This window comes from Apium graveolens, chromosome 5 (genome assembly GCF_009905375.1).
Source record: "Apium graveolens cultivar Ventura chromosome 5, ASM990537v1, whole genome shotgun sequence".
In the NCBI taxonomy this organism is placed as follows: domain Eukaryota; kingdom Viridiplantae; phylum Streptophyta; class Magnoliopsida; order Apiales; family Apiaceae; genus Apium; species Apium graveolens.
In genome coordinates, this window is record NC_133651.1 from 268737226 (window position 1) to 268745849 (window position 8624).

The window sequence follows — 8624 nt, forward strand, 5'->3', positions numbered from 1 at the left end:
GTTGTGACCCGGTCAGCATCTTGCAGAGCTTCTTCAACCTTCTTGGGTTCAGTTTGAGATAGAAAAGAATGGTAGAGACATTTATTTTGAGTGGCTTTTCTTGTTCTTACACCACTGTCAGGGTTTTCAATGATTAAATCAAGTGTGTGTGACTTAGACCATTTTCTTGCAGATGGAAGTTGACTCCTTGAAGACGAACCTCCCCCTTGATTCATGAACTCTCTGTTGTTTATTTGACTAGTACCACTGTTATTTCCTGATGCTCCCGCTGAATCAGTGTTCCCATTGTTATCAGCATTTGACTCATCAGAGTTTGAGGAATATGAGTCTGATGATCTTTCTACTGATATTTCTTGAGTTGAATCACTTGTAGAAGTCTATGAATTTAAATCATGTTGCTCCCCCTCAACATGTGCTTCAGTGTTAGAGAAAAATTTCCCCTGTTATGTGGAACATCAGAGCTTTGAGTAATATCAGGATTTACTGTATCAGGATCAAGATTTAAAAGTTCCGTATAAGGTACTTCATTTTCAAATCTCAATTTGTCATGATCATCTGCATCTTCTAGACCTTTTATCTTCTTGTCACCAAAAGATACATGTATAGATTTTAAATCTTTTGAGTAAATTCCTGGTGTATTTGGATTGATTTATGAAGATCCCTTCATCAGTCTGTTTAACTTGTAACCCCAGAAAGTAACTCAATTCTCCCATTATACTCATTTGATACATGGACTGCATTAGCTTTGCAAATCTCTCATAGAGTTTATCATTAGTAGATCCAAAAATGATATCATCAACATATATGTGTACTAATAACAAATCCTTACCATGGTATTTATAAAAGAGAGTTTTGTCAATTGTACCTCTTGTGAAACCACTTTCTAGCAGAAATAGAGCAAGTATTTCATACCAGGCTCTTGGAGCTTGCTTCAGTCCATAGAGTGCTTTATCCAGTAAGTAGACATGATATGGATACTTTGGATCAATGAACCCTGGAGGCTGTTCAACATAAACTTCCTCTTCAAGTTCTCCATTTAGAAATGCACTATTTACATCCATGTGGAACACCTTAAACTTCTTTTGAGCAGCATAGGCTAGAAAAATTCTAATTACCTCAAGCCTTGTAACTGAAGCAAGTGTCTCATCATAATCAATTCCTTCTTATTGTGAATTACCCTTTGTAACCAGTCTTGCTTTATTCCCTGTGATAATGCCCTCACTGTCAGTTTTGTTTCTGAACACCCACTTTGTGCCAACTACAGATCTTTTCTTTGGTCTTGGCACAAGAGTCCGGACTTTGTTCCTTTCAAATTCATGAAACTCCTCTTGCATTGTTGTGACCCGGTCAGTATCTTGCAGAGCTTCTTCAACCTTCTTGGGTTCAGTTTGAGATAGAAAAGAATGGTAGAGACATTTATTTTGAGTGGCTTTTCTTGTTCTTACACCACTGTCAGGGTTTTCAATGATTAAATCAAGTGTGTGTGACTTAGACCATTTTCTTGTAGATGGAAGTTGACTCCTTGAAGACGAACCTCCCCCTTGATTCATGAACTCTCTGTTGTTTATTTGACTAGTACCACTGTTATTTCCTGATGCTCCCGCTGAATCAGTGTTCCCGTTGTTATCAGCATTTGACTCATCAGAGTTTGAGGAATATGAGTCTGATGATCTTTCTACTGATATTTCTTGAGTTGAATCACTTGTAGAAGTCTATGAATTTGAATCATGTTGCTCCCCATCAACATGTGCTTAGTGTTAGAGAAAAATTTCCCCTGTTATGTGGAACATCAGAGCTTTGAGTAATATCAGGATTTACTGTATCAGGATCAGGATTTAAAAGTTCCGCATAAGGTACTTCATTTTCAAATCTCAATTTGTCATGATCATCTGCATCTTCTAGACCTTTTATCTTCTTGTCATCAAAAGATACATGTATAGATTCCATGACTGTCTTTGTTCTCTGATTATAAACTCTGAAGGCTTTTGTGGATAATGGATATCCTACAAAAATTTCTCCATTAGCTTTTAGATCAAATTTGGTCAGCTGTTTTGGATGAGTTTTGAGAACAAAACACTTACAACCAAAAATGTGAAAATACTTCAAATTTGGCTTCTTTGCCTTCACCATCTCAAATGGTGTTTTTCCATGCATGTTGATCAATGTTGCATTTTATGTAAAGTAAGCAGTTTGCACAGCCTAATCCCAGAAGTAGGTAGGCAATCTTACTTCTTTTAGCATGGTTCTTGCAGCTTCTATGAGAGTTCTATTATTTATTTCAACAACTCCATTTTGTTGTGGAGTTCCAGGAGCAGAAAACTCATGTTTTATCCCCTTGAGTTTGCAGAACTCTTTCATAAAGCTATTCTTGAATTCAGTTCCATTATCACTTCTGATGATTTCACTTTGTATGTTGATCTTTTTTTCAGCTACCTCACATGATCAAGAAGAATGGATGGAGATTCATCCTTGGTGTGCCGAAAATACACCCATGTGTATCTTGAATATTCATCAACAATTACGAGTGCATACCTCTTTTTGGCAATTGGCATAACATTCACTGGACCAAAGAGATCAATATGAAGTAGTTGATATGGTTCAAGAATGGAGGATTCAGTTTTACTCTTGAAAGATGTTTTCCTTTGCTTGGATTTCTAGCATGAGTCACATAAGCCATCAGGAGTAAACATTGCATTGGGAAATCCTCTCACAAGATCTTTGCTCACAAGTTCATTGATATTGTTGAAGTTGAGGTGAGAAAGTCTTTTATGACAGTTCCAGCTGTCTTCCACAGAAGCTCTACTCAGTAGACAAACTTCCGATTTATCAGTACTTGTGGAGACCATGGCTTCATATAAACTACCATGTCTTACACCAGTCATTGCAATCTTGCCATCAGACTTACTGACAATTTCACAATGCTCCTCATAGAAGTTGACATGGTAACCTCTGTCATATATTTGACTCACACTGATCAGATTATGCTTGAGTCCTGCAACTAGAGCTACATTTTCAATGATGACATTTTCAATTTTGATTTTTCCATATCCCAAGATTTTTCCTAAGTTGCCATCTCCATAAGAAACACTTGGGCCAACTTTCTCCTCAAATTCTGGTAGCAAAGATTTATAACCAGTCATGTGTCCTGAGCATCCACTATCCAAGACTAGAGTGTTCTTCTTATTACCCTTTAATTCAGCATTATCAGCCTCAGCATCAGTATTTTCCATGAGAGCATAATTGACTCCATCATTTGAATCTAATGAATCATCCTAGTTTCTCTTCTTTGAGATCAAGGCTGGTTTCTTCTCAGCTCTAGGTTTTCGGCAGTCAGCTGCAAAGTGTCCAATTCCATCACAGTTGTAACATCTCTCCTTTGACTTGTCAAGTTTTCCAGATCTTGATTTGTTCCAATAAATATTTCTTCTATTGTTCCTCTTATCAGAGTTTTAGGAACTGGAACCTTTTCTGGAAAATCTTCTCCCTTTCTTGAAGTTCTTGTAGACCATCTTCTTGAAGCTTTTAACCAGTAGAGCATCCATTTGATCTATGTCTTCATTGTTGTTATGTCACTGTCAACATCTGATTCATTATCAGTATTTGAGTCATCATCAGAGTTTGATGATTCATTATCTAACTTTGCAATCATGGTTTTTCCTTTGGAGTAGCTTTTCCTCCTAGCTTTCTCCTTTGGCTTCTCTTCAACTTTGAGTGCTACTGGTCTAGATTTAGATCCTTTCCTCTTGCTTCTTTGCTCCATCTGTAGTTCATGAGTTTTCAGAACTCCATAGATATCATCTAGAAGTGTGTTATCAAGTTGATAGTTATCCCTTATTGATATGACTTTAAAGTTCCACTTTTCAGGGAGAGCAAGTAGGAACTTCAAGTTTGAGTCCTCCAAATCATATTCTTTGTTGACAAGGGATAAATCATTCAGCAGCTTCTGAAATCTGTTATAGATCTCAGTTAAGGACTCATTGTCTCTTGAGTCGAAGTGCTCATATTCATGAGTAAGTACTGTACTCCGGTTCTTCTTGATAGTAGTTGTACCTTGACACTTTACTTCTAAAGCATCCCATATCTCTTTTGTTGTCTTACATTTAATAACCCTATTGGACATAACACTATCAAGACTGTTGTGCAAGATGTGTCTGACTTTAGTATCCTTCATAATAGATGAAAGATATTCAGGAGTATAGTCATTCTTGTCTTTGTCAACCATCTTCTCTGGTTCTCTTCCAACAGAAACAACTACCTTCATTGGTTTATGAGGACCATCATAAATCCTGTTTAGATATTCAGGATTTGTGGCTTCCAAACACATGGCCATCCTGACTTTCCAGTTTGGATATTCATGTATCTTCAGGATTGGCACCTTGATTGCTTCATAGCTACTCATGTTGCTGCTTATCTGTGATGTGGCTAGGGTTGGTGGTTTTGGATTCTGTGGTTCTTCTTCTTTGTCTGACATTATAGTTTGATTTTCAGATCTTAAACTGTTTGTATGTTAACAGCAAACTCTGATACCAATTGTTAGGCCCGTAATCAACTGTAAAGGGGGGTGAATACAGTTAATACAATCAATTCGACAAAATTTCGACATAATCAACAGTTTTTATATAAACAGATAAAAATGATTACAAACGTACTCTCTCGAAAGGATGAACAAATATCCATGAAAGTTTCTAGGTTATGCGAAAGATATAACAATGTTCGTAATACTTTTAGCATAAAACTAATATGTGCTTTATATAGAGCACAACTACACAATGTATACGGAATCCTATTTCATTAACAAAAAGGAAACCTAATACAATGCTTCTGAGATAAAGTCTTTCACCGCCTTGAGTTCATATTTCTTTTTCCTTATCGAAGTTTAACTGATGTGACAAATACTGATTACATCATCCGTTGACATCATCATCCGTTGATATCATCATCCGTTGATATAAGTTCTGATGTGAACTTCTGATAGTTTCTACTGATATCATCAATTGCTTCTAACACCATGTGACTCTGTCAACTTCTGTCAAGTCCCTATCAACTACTATCTTGTTTGATTATCCGTTGAAGCTTCTTAGATGTTATCCGTTGACACTACATTGGTGTCATCCGTTGAAACTTTCTTGATAGTATCCGTTGACAGCTTTAACTGATATTTGCTGAAGGCTTGACTTTTTTGTTGAAGGCATATTGGTTTATCAGTTGAAGTTTGTAGAGTCATCCGTTGAAACTTTGTAGATTAGCAGTTGAAGTTGTTTATTTAGCAGTTGATACTCTTTCACTTATACAAATTTATAGGGCATTTTATATTTACCCTTAACCCACTTAACATGACTTATAAACTACTAAACTTGCCAAAACCTAAAGCTATATAGTATACAGAATTTGTTACATACTTATTTACATAAGCTACTTCTTCAACGGATAGAAAACTGTGATTATTCGTTGAAGTCTACAAAAGAAACTAAATAAATCTAGTTAAGGTGTTTTGGTGAATTATCATCAATACTACAACATATTCCTAAAATGATCATTTTCCTATATATAATTATATAATTTTTTTAAAAAATCCGTGCATCGTAAATGGTCTAAACTAGTATAAAAAATGACGAATATTTTGCACAGGTGGAAATATAGTTAGTTTTATGCAAACTTAAATATTTGTTGTATCTATACAACTGTATGCTAACTTATTACCTGGATCACTTCAAATTTATGTGAATAAATTATTATTTGTTTGAAATTACCACTTGGTTCGTCGGATGTGTTTGATTTATTCTTATCTTTCCCTTTTTATACATTCGGCACATTTTAATTCGAGAAAATTTTACGAAACAGTCTCTTCCTTTTTTAAGATAACTAACATAAATCCAGTGCGATGCACGGGTTTCCATTAATATTTTAAATTTTTATTTATCAAATTATATTATATTTTTAAAATATTTATATAAATATATAATGATTATAAATTTATAATAAAAATAATAGAATAACATGTGGTCGTAATTTACTAGAATAAATATACTATTTCTAGTAGTTTAACAATTTAGTAGTTTAGCAGATATGTAACACTATTATTTATATCTTTTAATAATATGATAAGTTGTATTCGTAGTTTAGTATGATAAATATACTATATTTAGTAGTAGTTTAATAATTTAGTAGTTTATTAGATATATAACACTATTTATCTATTTTTGTAATATTCAAAATTAGGGAATTATCGTTGAACCAAACCGTTGAACCAAATTATCTCTATTCCGGCTATTATAATATACTAGCATAAATCCCGTGCGATGCACGGTTTTCATTAATATTTTAAATTTTTATTTATCAAGTTATATTATATTTTTAAAATATTTATATAAATATATAATGATTATAAATTTATAATAAAAATAATAGAATAACATGTGGTCGTAATTTAGTATAATAAATACACTATTTCTAGTAGTTTAATAATTTAGTAGTTTAACAGATATGTAACACTATTATTTATATCTTTTAATAATATGATAAATTGTATTCATAATTTAGTAGGATAAGTATATTATATTTAGTAGTAGTTTAATAATTTAGTAGTTTATTAGATATATAACACTATTTATCTATTTTTGTAATAATCAAAATTAGGGAATTATCGTTGAACAAAACCGTTGAACCAAATTATCTCTATTCCGGCTATTATAGTATAGTATAGACTAGCATAAATCCCGTGTGATGCACAGGTTCCCATTAATATTTTAATTTATTTATCAAGTTATATTATATTTTTAAAATATTTATATAAATATATAATGATTATAAATTTATCATAAAAATAATTGAATAACATGTGATCGTAATTTAGTAGAATAAATAGACTATTTCTAGTAGTTTAACAATTTAGTAGTTTAGCGGATATGTAACACTATTATTTATATCTTTTAATAATATGATAAGTTGTGTTCGTAGTTTAATAGGATAAGTATACTATATTTAGTAGTAGTTTAATAATTTAGTAGTTTATTAGATATATAACACTATTTATCTATTTTTGCAATAATCAAAATTAGGGAATTATCGTTGAACCAAACCGTTGAACCAAATTATCTCTATTCCGGCTATTATAGTATAGTATAGACTAGCATAAATCCCGTGTGATGCACAGGTTCCCATTAATATTTTAATTTATTTATCAAGTTATATTATATTTTTAAAATATTTATATAAATATATAATGATTATAAATTTATCATAAAAATAATTGAATAACATGTGATCGTAATTTAGTAGAATAAATAGACTATTTCTAGTAGTTTAACAATTTAGTAGTTTAGCGGATATGTAACACTATTATTTATATCTTTTAATAATATGATAAGTTGTGTTCGTAGTTTAATAGGATAAGTATACTATATTTAGTAGTAGTTTAATAATTTAGTAGTTTATTAGATATATAACACTATTTATCTATTTTTGTAATAATCAAAATTAGGGAATTATCGTTAAACCAAACCGTTGAACCAAATTATCTCTATTCCGGCTATTATAATAAAATAATTATATAAATATATAATGATTATAAATTTATAATAAAAATAATAGAATAACATGTGGTCGTTATTTAGTAGAATAAATACATTATTTCTAGTAGTTTAATAATTTAGTAGTTTAACAGATATGTAACACTATTATTTATATTTTTTAATAATATGATAAATTGTATTCATATTTTAGTAGGATAAGTATATTATATTTAGTAGTAGTTTAATAATTTAGTAGTTTATTAGATATATAACACTATTTATCTATTTTGTAATAATCAAAATTATGGAATTATCGTTGAACCAAACCATTGAACCAAATTATCTCTATTCCGGCTATTATAATAGCTTAAATCCCCGTGCGATGCACGGGTTCCCATTAATATTTTAAATTTTTATTTATCCAATTATATTATATTTTTAAAATATTTATATAAATATATAATGATTATAAATTTATAATAAAAATAATAAAATAACATGTGATCGTAATTTAGTAGAATAAATAGACTATTTCTAATAGTTTAACGATTTAGTAGTTTAGCAAATATATAACACTATTATTTATATCTTTTAATAATAGGATAAGTTGTATTCGTAGTTTAGTAGAATAAGTATACTATATTTAGTAGTAGTTTAATAATTTAGTAGTTTATTAGATATATAACACTATTTATCTATTTTTGTAATAATCAAAATTAGGGAATTATCGTTGAACCAAACCGTTGAACCAAATTATCTCTATTCCGGCTATTATAGTATAGTATAGACTAGCATAAATCCCGTGTGATGCACAGGTTCCCATTAATATTTTAATTTATTTATCAAGTTATATTATATTTTTAAAATATTTATATAAATATATAATGATTATAAATTTATCATAAAAATAATTGAATAACATGTGATCGTAATTTAGTAGAATAAATAGACTATTTCTAGTAGTTTAACAATTTAGTAGTTTAGCGGATATGTAACACTATTATTTATATCTTTTAATAATATGATAAGTTGTATTCGTAGTTTAATAGGATAAGTATACTATATTTAGTAGTAGTTTAATAATTTAGTAGTTTATTAGATATATAACACTAT